At 34.8% G+C, this 18,238-nt stretch overlaps 1 long non-coding RNA gene across 4 annotated transcripts in view; it reads left to right on the forward strand.

Annotated features, from left to right (window-relative positions):
- LOC136042657 (uncharacterized) overlaps positions 1 to 18,238 on the forward strand; it is a 35,855-nt gene that overhangs the window by 3,636 nt on the left and 13,981 nt on the right. For 3 of the 4 annotated variants that reach the window (XR_010621377.1, XR_010621376.1, XR_010621375.1), the window contains exons 2-3: positions 9,414 to 9,441; positions 10,855 to 11,855. This is a non-coding gene — a long non-coding RNA (uncharacterized LOC136042657). Of the gene's footprint in view, positions 1 to 2,373; positions 2,459 to 9,413; positions 9,442 to 10,854; positions 11,856 to 18,238 lie in introns of those variants that run through there. The other variant, XR_010621374.1, reaches the window with a different exon arrangement.

The raw sequence follows: 18,238 nt of genomic DNA on the forward strand, positions 1-18,238 counted from the left end.
GGAAAACCCTAAGTTATTCTGGAAACATATCTCCCTACGTAAACCAGGCAGACACTCAGTACCGGACCTGGAGAATAACAGCTCAGTCTCTTCCTGCGCCTTTGAAAAAGCTAACCTCCTGAATAAGCAATTTGCCTCAGTGTTTTCTAAGGATGACCTCCAGTCAGCCCTCCCACCAGCAGAACAGGCTCACACTGCCTTCCCAATGTTACACTCACCGATCACAGTCGAAGAAGTAACCAAACAGCTTAAGGAGCTTGATGCCAATAAATCAACTGGACATGATGGTCTAAGCCCACGACTGCTGAAGGAACTAAGCCCTGCTATTTCAACGCCCCTGGTAAAATTATTTAACTTGTCGCTAACACAAGGGAAGCTTCCAAGGGATTGGAAGAAGGCAATAGTCATCCCAATTCATAAGAAGGGTAGCAAAACTTCAGCAGGAAACTATAGACCTATCAGCCTTACCTGTGTGGCATGCAAGGTCATGGAGAGAATTGTGAATAAACGTATCATTAACCATCTTGAGGCTAACTCACTCATCAGCAGTAGCCAGCATGGTTTTCGTTCTAAGAGATCAGTGGATACAAACCTTCTCGAGTCTTACAGTCTTGTAACTGACCTAATTGAAAAAGGAGTACCAGTGGATATAATCCTGCTGGATCTAGCCAAAGCTTTCGACAAGGTTTGTCACCGCTTCCTCATTTACAGGCCATGCACCCTGTCTCTTAGTCCAAAAGTGATCAGTTGGATCGAGGATTTTCTGAGGGACAGAACGCAGCAAGTGAAAGTGACCAATGGACCAAATAGTTACGCACTCTCTGATGAAGTCAATGTCACCAGCGGGGTCCCTCAGGGCAGTGTCCTGGGCCCTACCCTGTTCAATATATACGTAAATGAGCTATCCCTTATCACTAGTAACAAAACCACTCTCTATGCGGATGATTCCAAACTATTAGGTCCCAATCCCTCCAAAATGATCTCAACCACATGTGCTCCTGGGTCAAAAGATGGTTGCTGGAATTCAACGCTGAAAAATGCAAGGTCATACACATTGGACACAGCAACCCCCAGCAACAATACATAATGACCCAAACCCCTGGATGTCACCACATACTGGAGCATGTTCAGGAGGAGAGAGACCTTGGAGTTATTGTAGACTCCCAGTTGAAATTCAGCTCCCACTCACAGAAGATCTCAGCCAATGCTAGCAGAGCCCTAGGTATCATTAAACACGGCATTACCAGCAGAAGTGGACATGTAATCACCAAGCTCTACAAAGGACTGGTAAGACCGTGTTTGGAGGTGGGGACCATCCTGGCCACCCCTCGATTCAAAAAGGATAAGGTAGTGCTTGAGCAAATCCAACGTAGGGCCACTAAGCTGATTGCCGGAATGGAAAATAAGCCCTACAATGAACGGCTGAAGGAACTCAACCTACCCTCTTTAGTCTACAGGCGGAAACGTGGGGATATGATCCAGGCACATAAACTCCTCTCTACCAATCAAGAAAATGAGCTCCTGGAGATTGACCCCTCCCACATAACTAGAGGACACCCAAAACAAATCCGCAAAATTCATGCAAAGACTGGACCAAGATGCAGCTTCTTCTCGAGCCGGATTGTGAACCTCTGGAACAACCTCAAGGAGAATACTGTTTCTGCTGAATCAACAGATGTATTTAAACGCCGTCTGGATGCTGAGTGGAGTGACAAACCATGGAGATTTGACTGGGATGCACCAGAATCTTCCACCAGAATTTAATCAACCACGTATGCAACTGTCATCACAAGGAGTGATTCAACAGGATCAAAAGTCCTTATTTCACTCCAAGATGTGATTTAAGGTAATTTAAGGTAAATAAAATGCATATTGTTTATGGGCAGCAACTATGACTTGAGTTTTTTTTTTAATATTTTCTTTTTTCAAACAATTGTTGTTCTGTGGTCACATTTGTGTTCCTTCCTAAGTGACTGGCTTTCTAGCTTGAGCATCCTTTGTCCAAAGGGCACAGGTTTAATTCCTGGTATTACCAGATTATTTGGTTTGGGACAGGGATCAGTGATGTGACTCTGATAGCTCAGCTAGAATTGGCCCAACTTTAAAAAGTTACCTTAAGAAATGTGGGGGCAGTAAGCAGGAAGGGCATGCAAAAGCACAGAATGGCCAGCCCCTAGCTTCCTATTGCACTTCCTGGCTAAAGAATCACCTTGTCCTTTACTGGGCTTCTGACTTAGCCATATAAGCTTTCTTTTAAACTTATTAAACATAAATACAAATGAAGAAATGACAGTAGGGTAGTTGTTCCTTTTCAATGAATTGTTGATGTATAGACAAGAGTGTGGGTTATGAGAGACGGCTGGTGAAGGTTTAAAAATTTAGGCAATTGCTCAGGTTGGCAACTGAGCACAATAGTAAAATTTTGTGAATGGATTTTCTTTGTGACTGTCATACTTATGTAATGTCAAGTATTTTATAGTTATTGTTTTATTTTATTGTTTTGCTTTTATTGTTTTATTTTAATTGCAATGGCCCTAGGACTTTAGTGTAATTAAACCAACTTACATCCATCCATTTTCTTCAAACAGACAGGAGTTCTATGTTCCCTAGCTTCAATAAATTTATATGCAATTTTGAGACAGGGGGTTACAAAGTAGGTTAAAACTTGCAAATGGAACTGTGGTGCAACTAATTAATTTGTAAGGAATGTATATCAATTTAAAGAATTAAAAAAAATCATTTGGAATTCAAACAAGACAAATAAATAAATAGGAGTATCCCTTTACAATCATTTAATGAATTGTCACAAATGTAGGTCACTATTAAGATTGAAATGAACAAAGCTTCAATTATGAATCTGTTTTCTTTCACAGACTGAAGGGGCAAACCTCCAAGCTTTGATAAATTCAATCTCACTTTTGGGCTCTTTTCAATGGGAACTTTCTTTGGATTTTTTTTTTACCAACTAAAAACAGTAGGGAAAGCATCAGGTATAAGTGACTTAAGAGACTTGACAACATTTAGAAAAAGCTAGATGCAACATGATCTAAATAAGGATGCTATTGTAGAGGATCAAAGAGAAGCCTACATATATATCCCAAATAAAGTAAAGGCATATTACAAAGAACAAGAACAGGTTCATAGAATACCATTGAAGTGGTAAAGAAACAAGAAAATTGCAAAAGATGAGATTATAAGATTAACAAGAAACTATGAAAATTGAAGTACAGTACTAGCCTCCTTCCAACAGGACAAATAAGGGGATTCACACCCCAAGGCTCTGACTACTTTCAACTACACCTTTAGGAGCCAAAAAAATTAAATGCATTTTCTCACATATGTCAAATATGACAGTTGAATCAGGAGTTTAGGGTCAGGGATTCAACACTCTGTGGTGCCCCACAAATGGAAGGACCTTTGCTGTCATAAGCAATGTTAATCTTAGCACACACCCACACGCAAATATAACATTCTGTAAAGTCATAAACATCTTAAACAGCAAAAATAAAAGACTTTTTTTTTAATAAATATTATTTGAAAAAGGACTACAAGGCAAATATCAGGTTCATCAGCATGCTAAATTTGATGTGACAATGATAAAATTTGCTAAATATTTTCTGGGATCAAATGTGTTAACTATAGATAACACAGACATTGCAATTTCTATTTCTCCATCCATCTGTTTGATTGAGATTCTGAGACTATGACCCTAGGTCAAAAAGGCTAAGGCTTTTAAAGTTTTTTTCATTGACCTTAGGTCAAATAGGGAAAGAGGAGGGGGGTCTATACACAAAAAGCAGAAAATTTTTGTTGATTTGCTGAAGTTAGTGAAAGGAGTATCAAATCAAACAGTTTGTGGTAACAAACTGTAGTAAGGAGCAACCTGGCTCAATAGTAACCAAAACTCAAAAAATGGGATTTTGATACCAATAGCTACATCAAAAGAATCGCATTTTAATGCTGATTTCAAATATATAAGTTTCATCAAGTTTAGTCTTACCCATCAAAAGTTACAAGCCTGCGAAAATTTACCTTATTTTAGAAATTAGGGGGAAACACCCCCTAAAAGTCATATAATCTTAACGAAAATTACACCATCAGATTCAGCGTATCAGTAAACCCTACTGTATAAGTTACAAGCTCCTATCTACAATTAAATAAAAAAAACTAATTTTTTAGCTGAAAGTAAGGAGCGACATTAAAACTTAAAACAAACAGAAATTACTCCATATATGAAATGGGTTGTCCCCTCCGCAATCCCTCGCTCTCTACGTTAAAGTTTTTAATTGTTTTATAAAGTAGAATTGTAGCAAAGAGTCAAACTTTAGCATAAAGAACAAGGGATTGCAGAGGGGACAACCCATTTCATATATGGAGTAATTTCTGTTCGTTTTAAGTTTTAATGTCGCTCCTTACTTTCAGCTAAAAAAATTAGTTTTTTTTAATTTAATTTCTGAACGTTTTTGAATTAATGCATGTTTGGTTTTGGCTCTCTGCACATATATTATTAAAATAAAATTTTTATATTAATTCTTTTTATGACTAAATGGCTTTCTCTTAGTTTTGATCAGATGATTTTAAGAAACAAGGGGTGGAGAAGGAGGCCTAGTTGCCCTCCAATTTTCGGTTACTTAAAAAGGCAACTAGAACTTTTAATTTTTAACAAACGTTTTTATTAGTAAAAAATATACATAACTTAAGAATTAACTTACGTAACAAACTTTCATAATCTTATATTTTTATTATGTATACGAAGGGGTTTGTACCCTCGTTAATACCTTGCTCTTTACACTAAATCGTAAGTTTTGTCCCAATTCTTTAAGAATGACCCCTGAATCAGAAAGGCCATAGAATAAATAGTTGAAATTACTAAAAATACTTTAGCATAAAGAGCGAGGTATATATCTCCTCCTAAATACCTCGCTCTTTATGCTAAAGTATTTTTAGAACCCCTCATATGCGTAATAATCTCTGTTTGTTTTAAGTTTAAATGCTACTCCTTCCTTTCATTTGAAAAAGGTTTTCATGTTTATTTTTCATTGTTTTCTTATAGTAATGTTTGAAAATCCTGCGCCCTTATCATTGAATTTTTCTTCCCCCATGACAGATTCCTCCAAGGAAAGATCCTCCTACATAGCCCCCTCCCCTCAGACCCACCCCCAAACAAAATAAAATCCCCCTGAAAACGTCTGTACACTTCCCAATAACCATAACTATATGTAAACACTGGTCAAAGTTTGAAAGGGGCTGCTTCCTCATCAACGCCCCGCTCTTTACGCTAAAGTTTGTTACTGTTTTAAAAAGAAGAGTTGAGAGAAAGAGTCAAACTTTAGCCTAAAGAGTGGGGCATTGATGAGGAAGCAGCCCCTTTCATATACAAAGTAATTTCTGTTTGTTTTAAGTTTTAATGTCACTCCTTACTTTCAGTTGAAAAAATTTGTTTTTTTTATATTTAATTTCTGAACGTTTTAAATGAAAGATGGAATAAATATACATAGCAAAATATCACCAAATTGGATCCTACAAGAATTTATCAGATTTGTTTAGTATAATTTCAAAAATGGGTAAGGTGCTGACTCTGATAGTTGAGCAAGTTTAAAAAAAAAATCCTTTAGATCAAAAAGCTTAAAAATAAATTGGTGTCTGATACACAATATAGTTAAATATATGTAGTTAAAGGAAAAGCTACCATATTTTTCATCTCTGGAAAATTAGTTTAAAGCCCTGTCCTGATTAGAAGAGGTAGCTCAGATCAGGTTACTCAAACATGATTCTAAAGGAGCTAGACCATGGTTAAAATGCTAATACTGCACTGATACTTAGTCAATTATACTGCTATTTCAGCTTATTTGCATTGTGATGTTAACAATGGGTTTGCAGCTTTAATATGATGATTGCTTGAAGACAGGATTATCACCCTATTTAGGGTAGATCAATTTTACTTGAAAGAAAATCATTTGGTAAAATTCTAGTTGATTGACTTCTTGCTATCTCAGAAAGGGGTTATGTTAGGAAAATGAAACTTCCAGAGATGCATCTACAGGCTAAAGTATGTCCTTGGAAGGTACTTTGATGTACCTACCTCTACCCCTTCTCCCTCTAGAGGGCTGCAACCTTCAAAATATGTGTTATAAAAGTGAAATCTTGCAAAATAGATCTTCTGTTGAATGAAGCACAACAAAATTGTTTTCAGCTTCACAACTTTGCTCAATCCAAATTTATAAGGTTTCAAAGAGATGCCAATACATTTCCTAAATTTTGAATAAAAATAACAGTGATATGGCTCAGAATTCTACTCATAACAGGAATTGCATTTTCAGAACTAAAGGCAGAGAAAAAGCAACTGGTAACTAAAACTTAAGATAAAATGTTGTTTTGTCAAAATTTCAATTTTGACAAACCTGTTAAACTTGTCAAACCTGTCAGATTGGCGAATTTCATGGCTTTCTAGAGGGAGAAGGGGTGGAGGTGGGTACTCTAGAATTCCTTCCCATGATATACTTTAGCCTTTAGAACCACCCCTGAAAGTTTCATTTTCCTAACCTTACCCCTTTCTGAGATAACAAGAAGTCACTCAACTAGAATAATAACAATCACTTTATTAAACAACTATCAAAAAACTGCTGATCAGTTATTACTCTGCTTAGAGATAATCCTTTAGCAGGGCATGAGAAATTTCATGCCCTGATGAGCTTTCAAGATGGGAGACAATTTTTAATGGAAGGGAGTCAGATTTTTTGAAATTATTTGAAAAACGACTAAGAAAAAAGATTTTTAAATAAAAAGTAAGAAGCCAAATTAGAACTTGGTTGCCTCATCCTCAATACTTCGCTCTTTACGCTGAAATTTGAATTTGACTGACACTTAGTCAACATACCTAATTTCTGAGAGAATACTGGCGGTACTAAAGTCCGTTTTAGGCATAATCGGGCGGAAAGTTGCCCCCCCCCCCCTCCATTTTCTATCAATGGCAATAAATTTCTTTTATTTTACATTTTTGCACTCCTATTAAGGTAGTACGGCACTAATATAAAATATAATCAACAAGGAGAAAAACACTGGAAACTAGAAAATTGAAATATTAGAACCCTGAAAGAGCACAAAAAAAAGTTCGAGGGTATCCTCAGAACGCAAGTCCCCCTACCCTTACGAAAAAATCCACTCATCTCCCCAACCAGGCCATCATAAACAAAAAGCCCTAAAATGGCACAAACTAACACGCCTTAGAACAACATCACTCAATACAAGCACACCAGTAAAGTCTGCATTACTAAGATAAAAACTTACCCAAAGAGAAGTTCGAAAATCGTTCAGGCTATTCGTTGTTCTAGAAATTCAACATGACCTTGAAACGCAAGACGCTCATCCACCAGGACACAAAACAGCTTTATGTTTTCATGTATAGGCAAATATCCACTTACTAGATCAGTTACTAGGAAGATATTCACTCTCATACCTCTTTCTTTGTAATAGATTCTTGCTTTCATCAGCACAAATAAAACTGACCCAGTCACAGCTGCCATCAAATTCTACATGTCGTCAGCAAAGCTAAGCTTCATCTTCTTTAAAGATGTATCTACAAGCTCCATGCTACAAAATCCTTTAGAATCAACCAATTAAATTATTAATATGCACTAGAACATCGAAGGGCAAAACAAAGAACCATGAGTCACTCCACGTTTTAAATTCATACAATTTGATTTAATGCTTCTACCATCAATACACTATTTCCATCACTCAAAAAGACGACAGCTTCCATTACTGACAAAAATCCGATCATTCTTATTCATGGATTTCAAAAGGACTTAAATATCATTGGTTTCCTCGCAATATAAAAACACTTACTCCTTGGACCAAATTCAGAATTATGATGTATAATCTGAATTTATTTTCTAGATCATTTTTCATACTTGTCATTAACACTTTTAACGACTTCTAGAGATGCAAAAGGGCTTTTTATCAAAGATTGGTTTTATATTTCGATAAATCTATTTAGCTGTATGCTTGATAAAGACTGTTCAACTTCACTTGCTCAATTCCTTTGTCTCCAAAAGCTATCCTGACCATAGATCATCATCTCATATTATAGGTTGCACACCAGATTGTGGTTGCAGGTCAGGTCGATATTGTGGCAGATCAGATTATGGGGTCAGGTCAAGTAGGGCGTCATTTAACTGTGGGGTGTCATTTTACTTTCTATTCGGTTTACAACAACTTTAAGTCAAAATTTAACATCAAATGAACCCTTCCATAACATTTCCATGACCATCCACTGTAAATAACGACTCCTGTAAAAAACGAAAAGAGATTATACATACTATGCTCTTTACTGTGGAAATAAGGCTGTATAAATTACGATAAGCTATGCCAGAAATTAGATTCCAAAACATCACGTAATGGGGTTTAAAAAAAAACACACAGTTTTTGGTCATGTAAAGAGTAGGAAGACACGACAGGGTTTTCTGAATTAGAAGACTCAGTTGATAAACGGAAAATGCCAGAGGAAATTTCTAAACATGATCTCTATGTAATATGCCTAAGAAATCCAGTAGTAGTTCAAATCTCTCTTTTGCTCGTGGAAAAATCTTTGTTAACGCCCCCTCCCTAAGCCAATCCCTTGTCTCGCTAGGGTTAATGCAACGTCAAAATTAATTACTTGGTTAATAAATCTGGATTTTGGCGAATGTATAGTGAAACTGACGGCATAAAAAATGGTCTTCCCTAGAAAATCAAGAAAGAAATTCAAAAGAGAGCAAGTAATTTAAGATTTAAATGTGTCGGACTGGACATAAGACCGTTGGCCTAGAGTAATATCCTTTTTTTTAGTTCAGGTTCAAATCTTGAAGTTTAGAAATTTTTAACCGAAGGTCCTCTTTGCACTTATTTAGAACTTTACTGTTTAAAAATTTAGCAGAATGAAATAATTATTCTGAATCTTAGCAAACTACGTCATTTTAAACTGAATCCCAAGCTTTAACTTGCTACATTTCTTTGAACTAAAATGACATGGATTTCACAAAAAACTTAACGAGTTTTTCCAAATAGGAAAGACTTCAGCATTTTGAGTTTCTAAGGAATTTGATAATAGCCAGAGCTGGAATAGTTCCATAATGCTGGATAATTATCAATAAAGTGCTGTATATAGAAGCCTTCGTAAATATTATTGTTTTCAATTCAATGCTAAGACTTCAACTAGAACAAAATAAGTCGGTAGCAAAGCGGTGAGATTTAAAAAAAAATTGTTTAGCTTAGGTTTAATATTCATTAGTTATCTTTTTCACTTGTTTTTTTTTTTTTTTTTGAATGAACATAGAGGAAGAAACTTCAATTTCACGGTAGTAATTTACATTTATTTAAAGAAAATACAACTGTGCTTTAGCTTATGACTAATATTTTCAATTTCTCTTTTTCAGGCTCTCTTTTAAGAAAATCTGATTCCAAGTAAGTAATATTTTAATTATTCAAAGAAACAAACAATAGTGCTTTAGTTCGCTTTAGTTAATCTTATAATAACTAAGATAAGCCTGTATAATTGGCTCCAACTTGAAAAATTGGCTCCAACTTTGCCCCCCCCCAGGATTTTGACAAAAATTACAACACTGATGATTAAGATCTAATGAAAAACCTGGATTTCAATTATCAGCGTTCTCATATTCAATTGTTTTATTTTTCATGTTTTTATTTCTTTTCCTAGGAATAGGAAAAAACTGGTTGTTATATAAATTGTCCAGAACTGCTTTTTCCTTTGTCTACGAATCAATCGGTTTTAATATTCTACGGCAAAATTCGTTGTTAAGTTCGTTTTTAATTTTAATTTCGTTCGTTTAATTTTAATTTTTAATTTTAAGTTCGTTTAAAATTTAAAGTTTTAAATTTTAAAAGTTTAAAGTTTTAAAGTTCGTTTTAAGTTCGTTCGTTTAATTTTAAGTTCGTTTTAAATTCGTTGTTAATTACGTTTGTTAAGTGCACCATTTTGTCAGTATTTTTTCCAAAAGCTGAAAAAAGGTCATAGCTGACCCCATGCCAAATTTTCTATTCCTCTTAGAGTTTATTTCAATTTCTTGTTTCACAGTCAATAATAAAAAAATGAATTAAAAAAGGAAAAAAATGTTTTCACATTAAATGCAAGCATAATATTTCGTTATATTTGTAATTAACGCAAAATTAAACCAAGCTACCTTTAGATACTAGATATTTCGGGGTCGTGAGAAACCAGTAAGCTCCATACCTCAAAGTCCATATCCACCCCGTTGATGTTACCATCCTCAACAGGTTTTATAACCCCAGCATGCAAAAGCATACTGTAGGAATTAATAATGGGCTGTCGAACTTCCGGTTGCACCTGGGAATGTCTTTGATAATTTACTTCGTCCAATTTACTCAGTGTCAGTCAGTGTCACTATACGTACAGTCAGTGTCACTATACGTTCGCCAAAATCCAGATTTATTAACCAAGTAATTTTTTTTTTTTTTTTTTTTTGACGTTGCATTAACCCTAGCGAGACAAGGGATTGGCTTAGGGAGGGGGCGTTAACAAAGATTTTTCCAAGAGCAAAAGAGAGATTTGAACCACTACTGGATTTTTTAGGCATATTACATAGAGATCATGTTTAGAAATTTCCTCTGGCATTTTCCGTTTATCAACTGAGTCTTCTAATTCAGAAAACCCCCAGTCGTGTCTTCCTACTCTTTACATGACCAAAAACTGTGTGTTTTTTAAAAACGATGTTTTTTTTTAAAACCCATTACGTGATGTTTCGGAATCTAATTTCTGGCATAGCTTATCGTAATTTATACAGCCTTATTTCCACAGTAAAGAGCATAGTATGTATAATCTGTTTTCGTTTTTTACAGGAGTCGTTATTCACAGTGGATGGTCATGGAAATGTTATGGAAGGGTTCATTTGATGTTAAATTTTGACTTAAAGTTTTTGTAAACCGAATAGAAAGTAAAATGACAACCCACAGTTAAATGACGCCCTACTTGACCTGGCCCCATAATCTGATAGGCCACAATATCGACCTGACCTGCAACCACAATCTGGTGTGCAACCTATAATATGAGATGATGATCTATGGTCAGGATAGCTTTTGGAGACAAAGGAATCGAGCAAGTGAAGTTGAACAGTCTTTATCAAGCATACAGCTAAATAGATTTATCGAAATATAAAACCAATCTTTGATAAAAAGCCCTTTTGCATCTCTGGAAGTCGTTAAAAGTGTTCATGACAAGTATGAAAAATGATCTAGAAAATAAATTCAGATTATACATCATAATTCTGAATTTGGTCCAAGGAGTAAGTGTTTTTATATTGCGAGGAAACCAATGATGTTTAGGTCCTTTTGAAATCCATGAATAAGAATGATCGGATTTTTGTCAGTAATGGAAGCTGTCGTCTTTTTGAGTGATGGAAATAGTGTATTGATGGTAGAAGCATTAAATCAAATTGTATGAATTTAAAACGTGGAGTGACTCATGGTTCTTTGTTTTGCCCTTTGATGTTCTAGTGCATATTAATAATTTAATTGGTTGATTCTAAAGGATTTCGTAGCATGGAGCTTGTAGATGCATCCTTAAAGAGGATGAAGCTTAGCTTTGCTGACGACATTTAGAATTTGATGGCAGCTGTGACTGGGTCAGTTTTATTTGTGCTGATGAAAGATAGAATCTATTACAAAGAAAGAGGTATGAGAGTGAATATCTTCCTAGTAACTGATCTAGTAAGTGGATATCTGCCTATACATGAAAACATAAAGCTGTTTTGTGTCCTGGTGGATGAGCGTCTTGCGTTTCAAGGTCATGTTGAATTTCTAGAACGACGAATAGCCTGAACGATTTTCGAACTTCTCTTTGGGTAAGTTTTTTATCTTAGTAATGCAGACTTTACTGGTGTGCTTGTATTGAGTGATGTTGTTCTAAGGCGTGTTAGTTTGTGCCATTTTAGGGCTTCTTCCTTTTTATTCTTTTTGGACTGTTCAATACCGTCAGTATAGTCTCAGAAATTAGGTGTGTTGACTAAGTGCCAGTCAAAGTCAAATTTCCGCGTAAAGAGCGAAGTATTGAGGATGAGGCAACCGAGTTCTAATGTAGCTTCTTACTTTCTATTAAAAAAGCTTTTCTGGTCGTTTTTCAAATAATTTCAGAAAATCTGACTCCCCCTCCATTAAAAATTTTCTCCCCACCATGAAAGCCTCCTGTAAGTCCCTCCCCCCCTTAATTTTTATTGTAGATAATTACCACAGAAAAAATATCTTTAGCTTACTTTAGTTTGAATTTTTCTTAGTTTTTCAAATCATGGTGGGAAACCTTCCTCCATGGATCTAAGTATAGGCACCTTTTCATTCAACCTATATCTAATTGTTTTGTTTTTTTTGTCGTTTTTATGCAATTGTCTCAGCTTATGAATAGGGTACAAAGCCTTGCCTGACACTCAGGGCAGGTGGGCCCTATTTCTGATTTTTTTTTTCTCGCAAAAAATGCAAAATTCGATATTTTTCTATAGAGGAGCATGAAACCTCGACAGTACGGTTCTCTGATATGCTGAATCTAGTGGTATGATTTTCGTTGAGATCGATTGGTGTTTTCGCGGTATTTCTCCTCCTTTTTGAAATGTGGGGAAATTTTCTCAGGCTCGTAACTTCTTATAGGTAACATTAAACTTCATGAGTTTTAAATATTTTGAATAAGCATCAAAATAGAAACAGTAATTAATTAGCTAAATTTGCATCTTTTTTCACTCTGCCCTATTGTCCAAATAATCGTATGCAGCCCTCCATTGTTTAATGCATGAAGTCATTTTTTTTACAACAAGCAAAAGAACTCAACTTCTCTATGTTTATTCCCGCTGCGTAGCAACAGGTTGGTTTTAATCATATTTTTGTTGATATCTGTAATGTGCTCTCAGATACAGCTACTTTGTACGTAAACAATGACGAAACAATTTACATTTTTGGAAATGTTCCCAACGGTTCAAATCATTCGAAATTTTGGCAAGTGCTGCAGTATGTTTACATCGTAGCCACATTTATTGTTATTTGTCAATAAGGATTATTTTTAGGAGGGGGATTAAGAACACTTAAACCAAAGGATAAAAAAAAAGATGTTTACTAAGTAGCAATTGCTAAAAGGTAGTTAAGGACAAGCACCATTATATATCTATATATATAAAAATAAGTTGTCTGTGGATCTGTGGATCGTGGATCAGGTGACGTCATGTTTGTCCGCATATGACGTCTGAATTATTTCACACTAATACAAAAGAAGAAAAAAACTAAAAAAGGTAAAAACTACAAAAAAAACTAAAAAGAAAAAAAAACTAAAAAAGCTAAAAAACTAAAAAAAAAATAAAAAAAGGTAAAAATCTAATAACTAAAAAAAAACTGAAAAAAATAAAAAAAGGCAAAAACTACAAAAAAAATAAAAACTAATAAAAAAACTAAAAAAGCTAAAAAACTAAAAAAACTAAAAAAAACTAAAAAAAGGTAAAAAACTAAAAAAAACTAAAAACTAAAAAAGAAAAAAACTAAAAAAAAGGAAAAAACTGAAAAATAAAAGAGAAAAAGAAAACTAAAAAAAATAAGTTGTCTGTGGATCTGTGGATCTGTGGATCAGGTGTGACGCCGTGTTTGTCCGCATATGACGTCTGAATTATTTCACACTAATACAAAAGAAGAAAAAAACTAAAAAAGGTAAAAACTACAAAAAAAACTAAAAAGAAAAAAAAACTAAAAAAGCTAAAAAACTAAAAAAAAACTAAAAAAAAAGGTAAAAATCTAATAACTAAAAAAAACTGAAAAAAATAAAAAAAGGCAAAAACTACAAAAAAAATAAAAACTAATAAAAAAACTAAAAAAAGCTAAAAAACTAAAAAAACTAAAAAAAGGTAAAAAACTAAAAAAAAACTAAAAACTAAAAAAGAAGAAAACTAAAAAAAAGGAAAAAACTGAAAAATAAAAGAGAAAAAGAAAACTAAAAAAATATGAATAAATATATATAAAAATAAGTTGTTTGTGGGTTATGTCTATCTGTCTGTCTGTCGAGTGACGTCGTGTTTGTCCGCATATGACGTCTGAATTATTTCACACTAATACAAAAGAAGAAAAAAAAACTAAAAAAGGTAAGAACTACAAAAAAAACTAAAAAGAAAAAAAACTAAAAAAGCTAAAAAACTAAAAAAAACTAAAAAAAGGTAAAAAACTAAAAACTAAAAAAAACTGAAAATCTAAAAAAAGGCAAAAACTAAAAAAAAAAACTAAAAACTAATAAAAAAACTAAAAAAGCTAAAAAACTAAAAAAACTAAAAAAAGGTAAAAAACAAAAAAAACTAAAAACTAAAAAAGAAAAAACTAAAAAAAAGGAAAAAACTGAAAAATAAGAGAAAAAGAAAACTAAAAAAATATTAATAAATATAAAAAATATAAATATAAATATAATATAAATTAGCAATCAACAAAGCACCGAGACACAAATGACGACCGGGACACAGGGAGTATAAATGACGACCAGGACATAAGTAAAAAAAAAAAAACTAAAAAAACTAAAAAAATGGTAAAAACTACAAAAAAACTAAAAACTAATAAAAAAACTAAAAAATCTAAAAATCTAAATAAACTAAAAAAGAAAAAAAAAGAAAAAAGGAAAAAAATAAAGGAGAAAAACAAAACTAAAAAACGAATGTATATACAGACCGGGACACCGGGATACAAATGACGACCGGGACACAGGGAATATAAATGACGACCGGGACACAGGGACACAACTACAATGGGGACGCCGGGGGGCACAGGGGGATATAAATGACGACCGGGACACAAGGAATATAAATGACGCCCGGGACACTCAAAGAGAAATCACAGACTGGAACACCGGGACACAAATGACGACCGGGACACAGGGAATATAAATGACGACCGGGACACAGGGACATAACTATAAAGGGGACGCCGGGGTGCACAGGGGGATATATAAATGACGATGGCGACTCAGGGAATGGTCGATTAGCAATCACCATCAACAAAGCTCAAGGGCAATCATTAGAATCATGAGGTATAGATCTGAATACGGATTGTTTTCCCATGGACCATTATATGTTGCATGTTCAAGAGTCGGTAAACCTGACAATCTATTTATATGCACAGACAATGGGACAGCAAAGAATGTTGTATATTCGCAAGTTTTACGTAGTTAAAAACATATATATATATATATATATATATATATATATATATATATATATATATATATATATATATATATATATATATATATATATATATATATATATATATATATATATATATATATATATATATATATATATCTATATTCACAGGTGGGACATAGGGACACAACTACAATGGCGCGTAACTAATATGGCGCGTAACGACTTACGCGCGCGGGGGGGCTTGGGGGGGGGGGCGCGAAGCGCCCCCACCAACTAGGTGTTGGGATGGCGCGAAGTGCCACCCCAACAGCTAGTAATTAATATTTCAGTTTAGGGTATGTACGCACTTTTATTATTCCCCTTGGTAATACTAGATGGCAACTGCAAGTTGCAAAAATCTTGATGCAAATAGATCATGGCGCTGCAATAAAAAATTAGATATTGGGAGAAAAGGCCTTATAGAGCCTAGTTTATACAGAAAAGTTTCCTTTTTTCAAATTGGCATTTGGCCACTTGAGAGGTGTTTGGGGGGGGGCATTTGCCCCGGCCTCAGAAATTCTAGGGGTGCAAAATTACAAATGAATAATCAAACGGTTACAATCGTTTTGTAATTTTGAGATTTTATTTTATCAAAATAAACTACTTAATTTTCATTCAAATAGGTATCAGAGATTTTCTGAGGAAATCTCCCCCCACAAAAAGCTTCTTCATACAATTCCAACCCCGCTGATAATCTCTCCGGGACAATTCCCTCAGAACATCTCCATGTGTGAAATTGAGTCAACAGAGAGAAAATGAAACAAATGTAAAGAATCTTGTATAAGAATTTTGGCAAATTCTTGAAGTGTAAAGCTTCCTCTGGAAAATTCTCCCCTAAAACTTCCCTCTCCACAGAAAACTATCCCTGTGAAATATAACCCCTCCCAAAAGTGTATGTATGCTTCCCAATAGCAAGTACTATACGTAAACAATAGGTAAATTTCGTAAATTACACCCCTCTTCCTAGGGGCTGTGGGAGGTGATGTGATCCTCAAAGGCGTAGCTATTGGACCTTTTAACTATACTCAACAAAGTGGCTATCCCACAACTTTGATAGAACAACTTTGGGGGGACGGGGTTAGGAGCAGTGCTAGTTGACCTTCAACTTTTTTTGGTCGCTTAAAAAGGACACCAGAACTTTCAATATTTTTTTTAATGAGCCCACTCCCGGTATCCTAGCATTACTAGTTCAATACGATCACCCATGGGAAAAACAGATAAACGCACATGTGTGATCTTTCTTCTGGCAAAAAATGCAAAGTTCCACATTTTTGCAACTGACAGATTGAAACCTCTACAGTAGGGTTTTGTCAAACGCTTAAACTGATGTTGCGGTTTTCATTGACTTTTTTGAATTTTGGGGGGTAGACCCCCTTTTTTTCGGAAATTAGGCAAATTTTCTCAGGCTCGTAGTTTTTTGATGAGTGACGTTAGAATTAATGAATATTATATATTTAGAATCAGTATAACAAGTGAATTCTTTTGATAGATATATTGATAATAAATCTGTTTTTGAGGGTTGTGGTGACTATTGAGCCTTGTTGCTCCTTATATACAGTTTGTTGCTACTAACTGTTTATATTATTTTTCAGGGGAATCTTTTGCCTGATTTATGATTTTCAGCTGTTAAATTTTACCTACATAAGTTTTAACTAAACAACGATAATGTTAATTTGGCAGCTGTTATTAAAGGGGCTTAAAAGGGGTTTGATTATGCTTTTAGGTTGTTTTTAGCTAGCTCCCAAGTCACTTACTGTGAAGTGAGTATTATCTGCTCAGCCGACAGGGGTATCATGGAGGGGCTACCTCCACTCATGTGGCCTGGTTTTGCTAAAATAATTTTTTTATGTGCCAAAAGAATTGAGAAAAATGTTCTTTTTCTCTATATATCCAAAGTTAGGCAAAAAGAACATTTTTTAAGAACCAAAACTAACCTACCAAGAATTCAAAAACTAGCCTATGGAATAAACAATTTTGATTTCCAGAAAACTTTACATATCTGCCAAAAAAGAATTGTTACAGATGTTCTTTCAAGGTTTACGCCACTTTGTTGGTGTAATTTTGTGTCTTGTAAATACTGACAATGACTTTGGTAGTTTCATCATAGACTCTATTTTGTAATAGTTCATAACATCTATTTTGTTTTGCATTCTTCTAGCATAATTAGCTCCCGTATCTGCCATTTCATTGTCCCAAATTCCAACATGCCCAGGCACTCATAACAACCTCAAGGTTTTGAGCCGTTTTGAGGCTTTAACAAGCGTGTCTTGAATTCGCCTTACCAGTACCTCTTTCTTGGAAGCTTTTATACTTACTATAGAGTCTAAGCAGCTCAAACAGTCAGTACAAATAACTACCGAATCTTGAGATCCCCATTTTGAGCTTAAAATTGCCTCTAATGCTCTCAATATTCCTTCATATTCGGCTTGGGTTGAACTTTTACTTTCTGTTCTTATGCATATTACTTGTTTACGGCGAGGAATGGCTATCGAACATCCACTTCCTTGATTCAACTTGAAAGAACCATCTGTGTATAATATAATAAAATTATCATCATACCTTTCTATTGCCTTGTAAAACTCATTACAGAGCCCATTTTCCGTTTTTTTCGATCTCAGCCTTGTAAGGCTTGGGTCTAATAGCTTCTGTATTTCTTCAGCACGAGTCATGGCCTTTTTTCTTCTCTCCTTGTCACGATCATTCAGCTCTGCTGCAAAGGCCCAGGATGTCCGACTGAGCCTCTTTCGTTCTTTCTCAAAGATCTTGCATTTTTCCACATTTGATCCAAAAGGTCGAAAGTTAAATTGTTGTGATCCTGTCTCCTGAATCCTGACATCAACGCCTGCTGGTTCAGTCGTGACAGAAACAGATTCAAAAGACAGAACGACAGACTGTCTGAACAACACACTCGGTAAAGCCATCTCAAAAATTACAGGATCAATACCAGCTGGTTCAACCGTGACAGGAACAGATCCAAAAGACAGAACGACAGACTGTCTGAACGACATACATGGTAAATCCATCTCAAAGGTTAC

This window comes from Artemia franciscana, unplaced genomic scaffold, assembly GCF_032884065.1.
Source record: "Artemia franciscana unplaced genomic scaffold, ASM3288406v1 Scaffold_1681, whole genome shotgun sequence".
In the NCBI taxonomy this organism is placed as follows: domain Eukaryota; kingdom Metazoa; phylum Arthropoda; class Branchiopoda; order Anostraca; family Artemiidae; genus Artemia; species Artemia franciscana.